The sequence below is a fragment of the Callorhinus ursinus genome, unplaced genomic scaffold, assembly GCF_003265705.2.
Source record: "Callorhinus ursinus isolate GAN/ISIS: 27379988/994484 unplaced genomic scaffold, GSC_fseal_2.0 scaffold52, whole genome shotgun sequence".
In the NCBI taxonomy this organism is placed as follows: Eukaryota; Metazoa; Chordata; class Mammalia; order Carnivora; family Otariidae; genus Callorhinus; species Callorhinus ursinus.
Genome location: NW_027397114.1, coordinates 9,543,751 through 9,551,867, shown reverse-complemented (window position 1 = coordinate 9,551,867; position 8,117 = coordinate 9,543,751).

The window sequence follows — 8,117 nt, the reverse complement described above, 5'->3', positions numbered from 1 at the left end:
TACATGTACCCCAATGTTTATAGCAGCAATGTCCACAATAGCCAAACTGTGGAAAGAGCCAAGATGCCCATCGACAGATGAATGGATAAAGAAGAGGTGGTATATATACACAATGGAATATTATGCAGCCATCAAAAGGAATGAGATCTTGCCATTTGCAACGACGTGGATGGAACTGGAGGGTGTTATGCTGAGTGAAATAAGTCAATCAGAGAAAGACATGTATCACATGACCTCACTGATATGAGGAATTCTTAATCTCAGGAAACAAACTGAGTGTTACTGGAGTGGTTGGGGGTGGGAGGGATGGGATGGCTGGGTGATAGACATTGGGGAGGGTATGTGCTACGGTGAGCGCTGTGAATTGTGCAAGACTGTTGAATCACAGATCTGTACTTCTGAAACAAATAACGCAACATATTTTAAGAGAAAAGGAAAAGAAGAAGATAACAGGAGAGGAAGAAAAGGGGAGTATGTCAGAGGGGGAGACGAACCATGAGAGATGATGGACTCTGAAAAACAAACTGAGGGTTCTAGAGGGTAGGGGGGTGGGGGGATGGGTTAGCCTAGTGATGGGTATTGAGGAGGGCACGTTTTGCATGGTGCACTGGGTGTTATGAACAAACAATGAATCATGGAACACTGCATCAAAAACTAATGATTTAATATATGGTGAGTAACATAACAATAAAAAATTAAAAAAAATAAATAAAAAAATAAAAAGCAAAACAGAGAACTCCACCTCCAGAAAATGAATTAGATGTATATTTCCTCATTCCTCTTCCTAAGTTTGACTAAAAACCTGAGAAATTACATATAAAACAAATATAAGCTGACTCTGAAAGGTTGAAGAAGCCAAACCAACCAGAATCATATCCAAGGAACAGCATGGTGGCAAGTTCCCTAGGTTTTCTTTTGGCCTCATATATCCTGTGTTGGGAGCTGGAGAAACCAACAACCCATAAACACCAGCAGATGCAAACAGAAAAAAAAAATCTCCACGAAGAGGATAGTCAAGGGACATGAAGGGAGGTAAGGTTTCTATATTCACCAGCAGTGATGTCAACACCAATAGAGCATGATAAGGTATATATATGTGTGTATATATATAATGTAATACCTTAAGCAACTACTTAAAAAACTATGCAAAAAAATACACTTAAAACACTATATATAAATCAAAGTGGAATTCTAAAATATATTCAAGGAATCCACTGGAAGGCAGGAAAATAGGACAGAGAGATGAGAAAACAGAAGGAATAAACAGAAAACAAAAAATAAAACATAGACTTAAGCCCTACCATATCAATAATTATGGCACATGGAAACAGTCTCTATACACTAATTAAAGGAGAGAGGTGGCAGAGTGGATAAAAAGAGCATGATTACATGCTCTCAACAAGAAGCTCAGTTCAAATACAATGATACAGGGAGGCTGAAAGTAAAGTATTGAAAAAAAAATACACACTTGTTCATAGCAGCTTTATTTGTAATAGCCAAAAACTGGAAACAACCAAAATGTTCTCAAGATTCAAGGCCATTATGCTGAGTGTAAAAAGGCAATCTTGGGCGCCTGGGTGGCTCAGATGGTTAAGCGTCTGCCTTCGGCTCAGGTCATGATCCCAGGGTCCTGGGATCGAGCCCCGCATCGGGCTCCCTGCTCCTTGGGAGCCTGCTTCTCCCTCTGCCTCTCTCTCTCTCTGTCTCTGTCTCTCATGAATAAATAAATAAATAAATAATCTTTAAAAAAAGGCAATCTTGAAGGGTCATATATTATATGATTGTACTTATATGACAATCTTGAAATGACAAGATTACAGAGATAGAGAACAAATCAGGCATAGCATGATGAATCTTTGTGGTGATTGAATAGTTGCATATCTTTTTTTTTTAAGATTTTATTTTTTATTTGCGAGAGAGAGAATGAGAGACAGAGAGCATGAGAGGGAGGAGGGTCAGAGGGAGAAGCAGACTCCCCGCTGAGCAGGGAGCCCGATGTGGGACTCGATCCCGGGACTCCAGGATCATGACCTGAGCTGAAGGCAGTTGCCCAACCAACTGAGCCACCCAGGCGCCCCTGAATAGTTGCATATCTTGAGTACTGTGGTGGTTACATGAATCTACATATGTGAAAGAAATATACACATCTACATCGTGTGTGTATTATATACACATTGTATCCATGTCAATTTCCTGACTTTACAACTGAACTATATTTGATCAAGGAGGATAAAACCACAGGAGAAAGCTAGGACACATGGGATCTCTCTGCACTATCTTTGCAACTTCCTGCAGATCTGTAATTTTACATATTATATATACATATATGTATATATATATATAACATTATATATGGATCTATAATTTTCAAAATGCAAATGTTCTTTTTAAAAACATATAGTGGAAAACTGGAGGGAAGTTCTCCTCTTCACTTTTCTATTTTGTGAACACTCAGAAATAAAGCATAATCATCAGTCCAGGGTAGGATTAAAGAAAAGTCAAGTTGCAGACCTAAAATTTTAGAAGTGTTTATTAATTTATGTTAGAAATGTTAATTAATAAAGTGTTAATAACTTTCTTGATTTTAACAATAAAAGTAGTGAAAATGCTCAAACTAAAATATTTTACAGATGAGTAAACCCAACAAATATTTGTCAAACCCCATTATTCTTCTGGATAATGAAATCAGGAAGAAATCTAATACTGTAGTGTTATCATAAATCTCAGCCACCCGGAGGTTTCCACCGTATCAATCTCTGTCTGCATCCGCCTATTCTCGGCCTTTCCCATGGTTGCTTTTCTGCCTTGGTCAAAACTGTAGGGAAAAAAACCCAAATAAATAAACAGACAAATAAATATATAGTATATATTTATTATAGATATTTGTATATAAATATATCTTATATCTTATTTATTATAAATATAAATATATTTGTTTATTTGATAGTTTATATGAATATATAAATAGTATATATTTATTTAATAGTTTCTTCAGCATCTGTAATAATTTCCTATGAGCTATATCCAATTTCCTTTCAGAAAAATACACAACTACCTTCCATGATCTACAACATTTTTGCATGGATTCATTCATCTATTTGTATTTTCTGAGTTAAAAATATTTTCAGTCTGGCTTAATGCAAAATCAAAGTGGAACTGAAGTAGGAAAATATCTTTAAGATAGAATGGCCGCCTTGGGGGCTCTCATGTTACCTGAAGCCTTATCACAATTGCTTTTACAGTTTTGCATATTATTGCACTAAACATTATGTTAAAGACATAGGTTAATTCTAGGGGCACCTGGGTGGCTCAGTCGTTAAGTGTCTGCCTTCGGCTCAGGTCATGATCCAGGGGTCCTGGGATCGAGCCTCGCATCGGACTCCCTGCTCAGCAGGCTTCCTGCTTCTCCCTCTCTCACTCCCCCTGCTTGTGTTCGCTCTCTCGCTGTCTCTCTCTCTCTGTCAAATATATAAATAAAATCTTAAAAAAAAAAAAAGACATAGGTTAATTCTAGATCTGACCTCTTCTTGGGTTGGCCACCCTGTTCCAAATGGTGCTAGGATGGGAGGCCTCAAGCTTTTTTTTTTTTTTTACCATATCGCACAGGTACTGGCCAAATGTTCTTTCCTTTCTATCTTCCAACAATGATAAAAACTTCTAAAGTCCTAGCAGCATTAAATATATGTCTACTTTGGAGTAGCATAATAGATTTATATTTGCATGGCAATAAATATGTTTTTAAATTCAGTTATTGGAAAAGTATAAACCAAAATTATCACATTACAAATCTGGATCATTATGTACTCTATAGTTAACCAAACAACCCACAACAAATTAATTGCTAATGATGATGATAAATACTCACAAGTGACTGAATTATACACAAAAAGCAAAGATTTCCATCATTGAAAACTCTGACATCCTAAAACAGCACTGAGAAGCCTTCCTCCAAAATGTAGGAATTCCATCCTTTTCCACGTGGACATATGCAGTAGGCATTCCCCTGGGTTGTCAAGCACTGAAATGTCCATGTTACTTTTAGATGAAACAATAAGACCTTCCTCGGTAAAATCTAGTTGGGTCTTAATTTTTAGTTAAGAATATAACATCTTAGACATTGGGGAGGGTATGTGCTACAGTGAGCGCTGTGAATTGTGCAAGACTGTTGAATCACAGATCTGTACTTCTGAAACAAATAACGCAACATATTTTAAGAAAAAAGAAAAAGAAGAAGATAACAGGAGAGGAAGAATGAAGGGGAGTAAGTCAGAGGGGGAGACGAACCAGGAGAGATGATGGACTCTGAAAAACAAACTGAGGGTTCTAGAGGGGAGGAGGGTAGGGGGATGGGTTAGCCTGGTGATGGGTATTGAGGAGGGCACATTCTGCATGGAGCACTGGGTGTTATGAACAAACAATGAATCATGGAACACTACACCAAAACAAATGATGTAATATATGGTGATTAACATAACAATAAAAAATTTTTAAAAAAAGAATATAATATCTTTGTAGCTTTAATAATGCACTAAACAAGATACCAGTAATTTTAGCACTTAGTGTTGCATGCAAATTATAATCTAAAATATAATGCATCACTCATCTATAAGAACCAGCAAAAAAGCCTTGCATTCTAGGTTCTATGTATAGCCCACACCATAAAACAATGACCTCAAAATTTGCCTGCTCTAAATGCAAGAAGCATTCATGACTCAAGGACTCAGGCTCCTCATAGTGTATATTCGGTATTTACAACTCATGGATTCCTTGCTGGCCCTACGGAAGTGATATTTCCTTCTCAGCTACTGATCTCAGGCTGGACCTAAAGCCAATCCTTCCTCTCTCCTGCACAGCCTCTTTCCCAGAAGGCTCCAGCCAAGACAACGCTGTGAAGGGAACTCGTTTCTATCACTCTCAGACTTGCTCTTCCAGCATCTGGAACATGCTGCCTCCCCAGCCCCTGGGGCAGGGAAAGACACTGCCTGAGGGTCTTGAGCTAGAGATTAAAGGCCTGGTTACTCCTAAATGCAAGGGGACAAGAAAGAGTCATCTTCCCATGTGCCCCAAAGGAGAAGAGAACCAAATATGGGTGAGTGCTGAATTCTCTCCCAGAGCAGCCTTGAAACACCTAGATGAAGAAAGGTAGAGGAACCCTCAACAGTAAACATGTTCTGGCGCAACAAAGCAAGGAGAGCTTAAAGAATGGCAAGGGATCCAGTGTGGCTAGAGTGTAAGCGGTGGGTACAGGAGTCAAGGGATATGAGGTAGAGTCAGCTGGGTCAAGACTGTGGAGTGTCTTAATTGCCAGGCAATCAAGAATTTGCACCTTGCTTTGTAGGAAGCATTTCTGCACTGGAAAATGGTGCTATGTTAAGGCAGATAAAGAAGCTCTTCAAGGTAGACTGTATCGTACAATGTTTACAGGTTAGCCAGATTGCCAAAAGTCAACAACTGAGCTGGTGGTAGCAAATGAAAATGACAGACACCCAATGCTGTCTCAAAAAAAAAAAATGGTAATGAAAGAAGGAAGAAGGGGTCCCTGGGTGGCCCAGTCAGTTAAGCATCTGCCTTAAGCTCAGGTCATGATCCCAGGGTGCTGGGATCGAGCCCCACATCGGGCTCCTTGCTCAGCAGGGAGCCTGCTTCTCCTCTCCCACTCCGCCCCCCTGCTTGTGTTCCCTCTCTCGCTGTGTCTCTCTGTCAAATAAATAAATAAATAAAATCTTAAAAAAAAAAAAGGAAGGAAGGAAGAAGCTGCCTTCATGGCTGAAGGGCTATACAGTAAGACATATTTTCGGATCAAGTAACAAACATGCTTACAGGGAAAGGAAAATTGATCAGGCAGTACCGAAGATGTGCAAGATGCAAGAAAGGAGGAGTATAATTGATGAAATGTGATACTGAAGAAATCAAAGAGGAATCAGCTTCAGAGCACAAATAAAGCAGTCAGCCATGCAAGGAAGGAAAAACTCTGCCTGAGACACACAAGAGAAGAAAAGTAATAAGATGGGGAAAAGGGTACAAAAACAAAAATACAAAATAATTATCAAACTCTCTTTCTGATTCTGAAAGTGATACATCCAAGTTGTGGAATGTGTACAAAAACATAAAGAAGAAAATAACATTCATCAATAGTTACAAAATTCAAAGAAGTCCACTCTTAACATTTAGATATCTTTCCTTCTGGTCCTTTTTTATATGTTTTTAAAATTATTACTATTTCAAATGCTGTTATTTTTAGAGTCAAATTTATCCATTTTTTGTGGTTTCTTGATTTTGAGTCATTGTTATAAAGGCATTTCGCACTCTTATTTTATAAAAGAATTCTCTTATATTTCCTCTTAGCACATCTATGACTTCCATTTTTCACAAGAGAATCTATGATCCATTTGTAATTCAGGTATATGAATAAAGTAGTGAGCATTACTAGAGCGACTTAACTGTATCAAATCTTAAATTTTTATGTTAACCATACTTTATTGGGATTTAATTTTCATATAATAAAATGCATCAATGGAAAGTATGCAGTTCCATGAAATCTGAAAACATACACTGTCATGTAATCATCCAGATCAAGATATAGGCTAGCATATCGAGATGTAAAATATCAACCTTGAGAGTTTCTTCATGCCCCTTCCCAGTCAGCTCACCTCCGTCACAAGGAGACAATCACTATTCAGATATATAATGCCATAGAGGAGTTTTGCCTGTTCTTGAAGTTAATATAAATATAATTGTACTGTTTGTGCCCTTTTGTGCCTGACTTCCTCAGGCTGACATAATGTTTTTGAAGTTCTTCCATGTCACCATAAATACCAATAGTTCATTCCTTTTTGTTATTGAGTACCAATCTATTCTATGAACATACCAGTTTGTTGATCCATTGTCCTGCCTGTGAGCAGTTGGGTTGTTTCCAGTTTGGATGCTATTAAGAATAAAAATGCTACAAGCACTTTTATACAAGTCTTTTTGTGTGTGTATATATATATATATATACACACACACACACACACACTCAATTCTCTTGGGCACAAAACTAGTCGTGAAACGGCTGGGTCAAAAGGAAGGTCCTTTATAAAATAGTGACTCTTTTCACCCAGCAAATGACTTGCCCTTTCACTTTCTTAGTGGTATATATATTTTTTTTTCTTAGTGGTATATTTTAATCAACAAAAGATTTTAACTATGATGAAGTCTAATCCATTGTTTTATGTTTAGTGTTGTCCGTGTGCTAGAAGTCTTTGCTCAGCACAAATTTATGAAGATATTCTTCCATGTTTCCTTCTAAAAACTCCGTACCTATAACCTTCACATTTAAGTGTTTAATCCATCTTGAATTAATTTTTATATATAGTGTGAGGTAGAGCTCAAGATATAGTCATTTCTTTTATAAGATTATCTAAATGATTGGCAACATATATTGAAAACGCTATCCTGTTCTCATTGACTTACTTTGGAAACTTTGTCAAAAATCAACTGACCACATGTATGTGAGTCTATTTCTAGAATCCATATTCTTTTTCACTGATCTATTTGCCAACCCTAATGTCAATATCACACTGACTATTGTGGCAGTATAATAATAACTTGTACGAATTTATACTCCCACCAGCAAAAAATGAAAGGCTTTATACAATACATTTGTTATCAAACTGTGCTTTTTTTTCAATCTGATAGGTAGAAAGATAAAATGATATCTCAGTGTGGTTTAAATTTACATTGCCTTTTTTAGGAGTGACACAGCATTTTTTCTAAGGCGCTTTTTTTAAATTTTTTTATTGTTATGTTAATCACCATACATTACATCATTAGTTTTTGATGTAGTGTTCCATGATTCATTATTTGTGCATAACACCGTGCTCCACACAGAATGTGCCCTCTTTAATACCCATCACCAGGCTAACCCATCCCCCCACCCTCCTCCCCTCTAGAACCCTCAGTTTGTTTTGCAGAGTTCATCGTCTCTCATGGTTCGTCTCCCCCTCCAACTTACTCCACTTCATTCTTCTCCTCCTGCTATCTTCTTCTTTTTCTTTTTTCTTAACCTATATTGCATTATTTATTTCAGAGGTACAGATCTGTGATTCAACAGTCTTGCACAATTCACAGCGCTCACC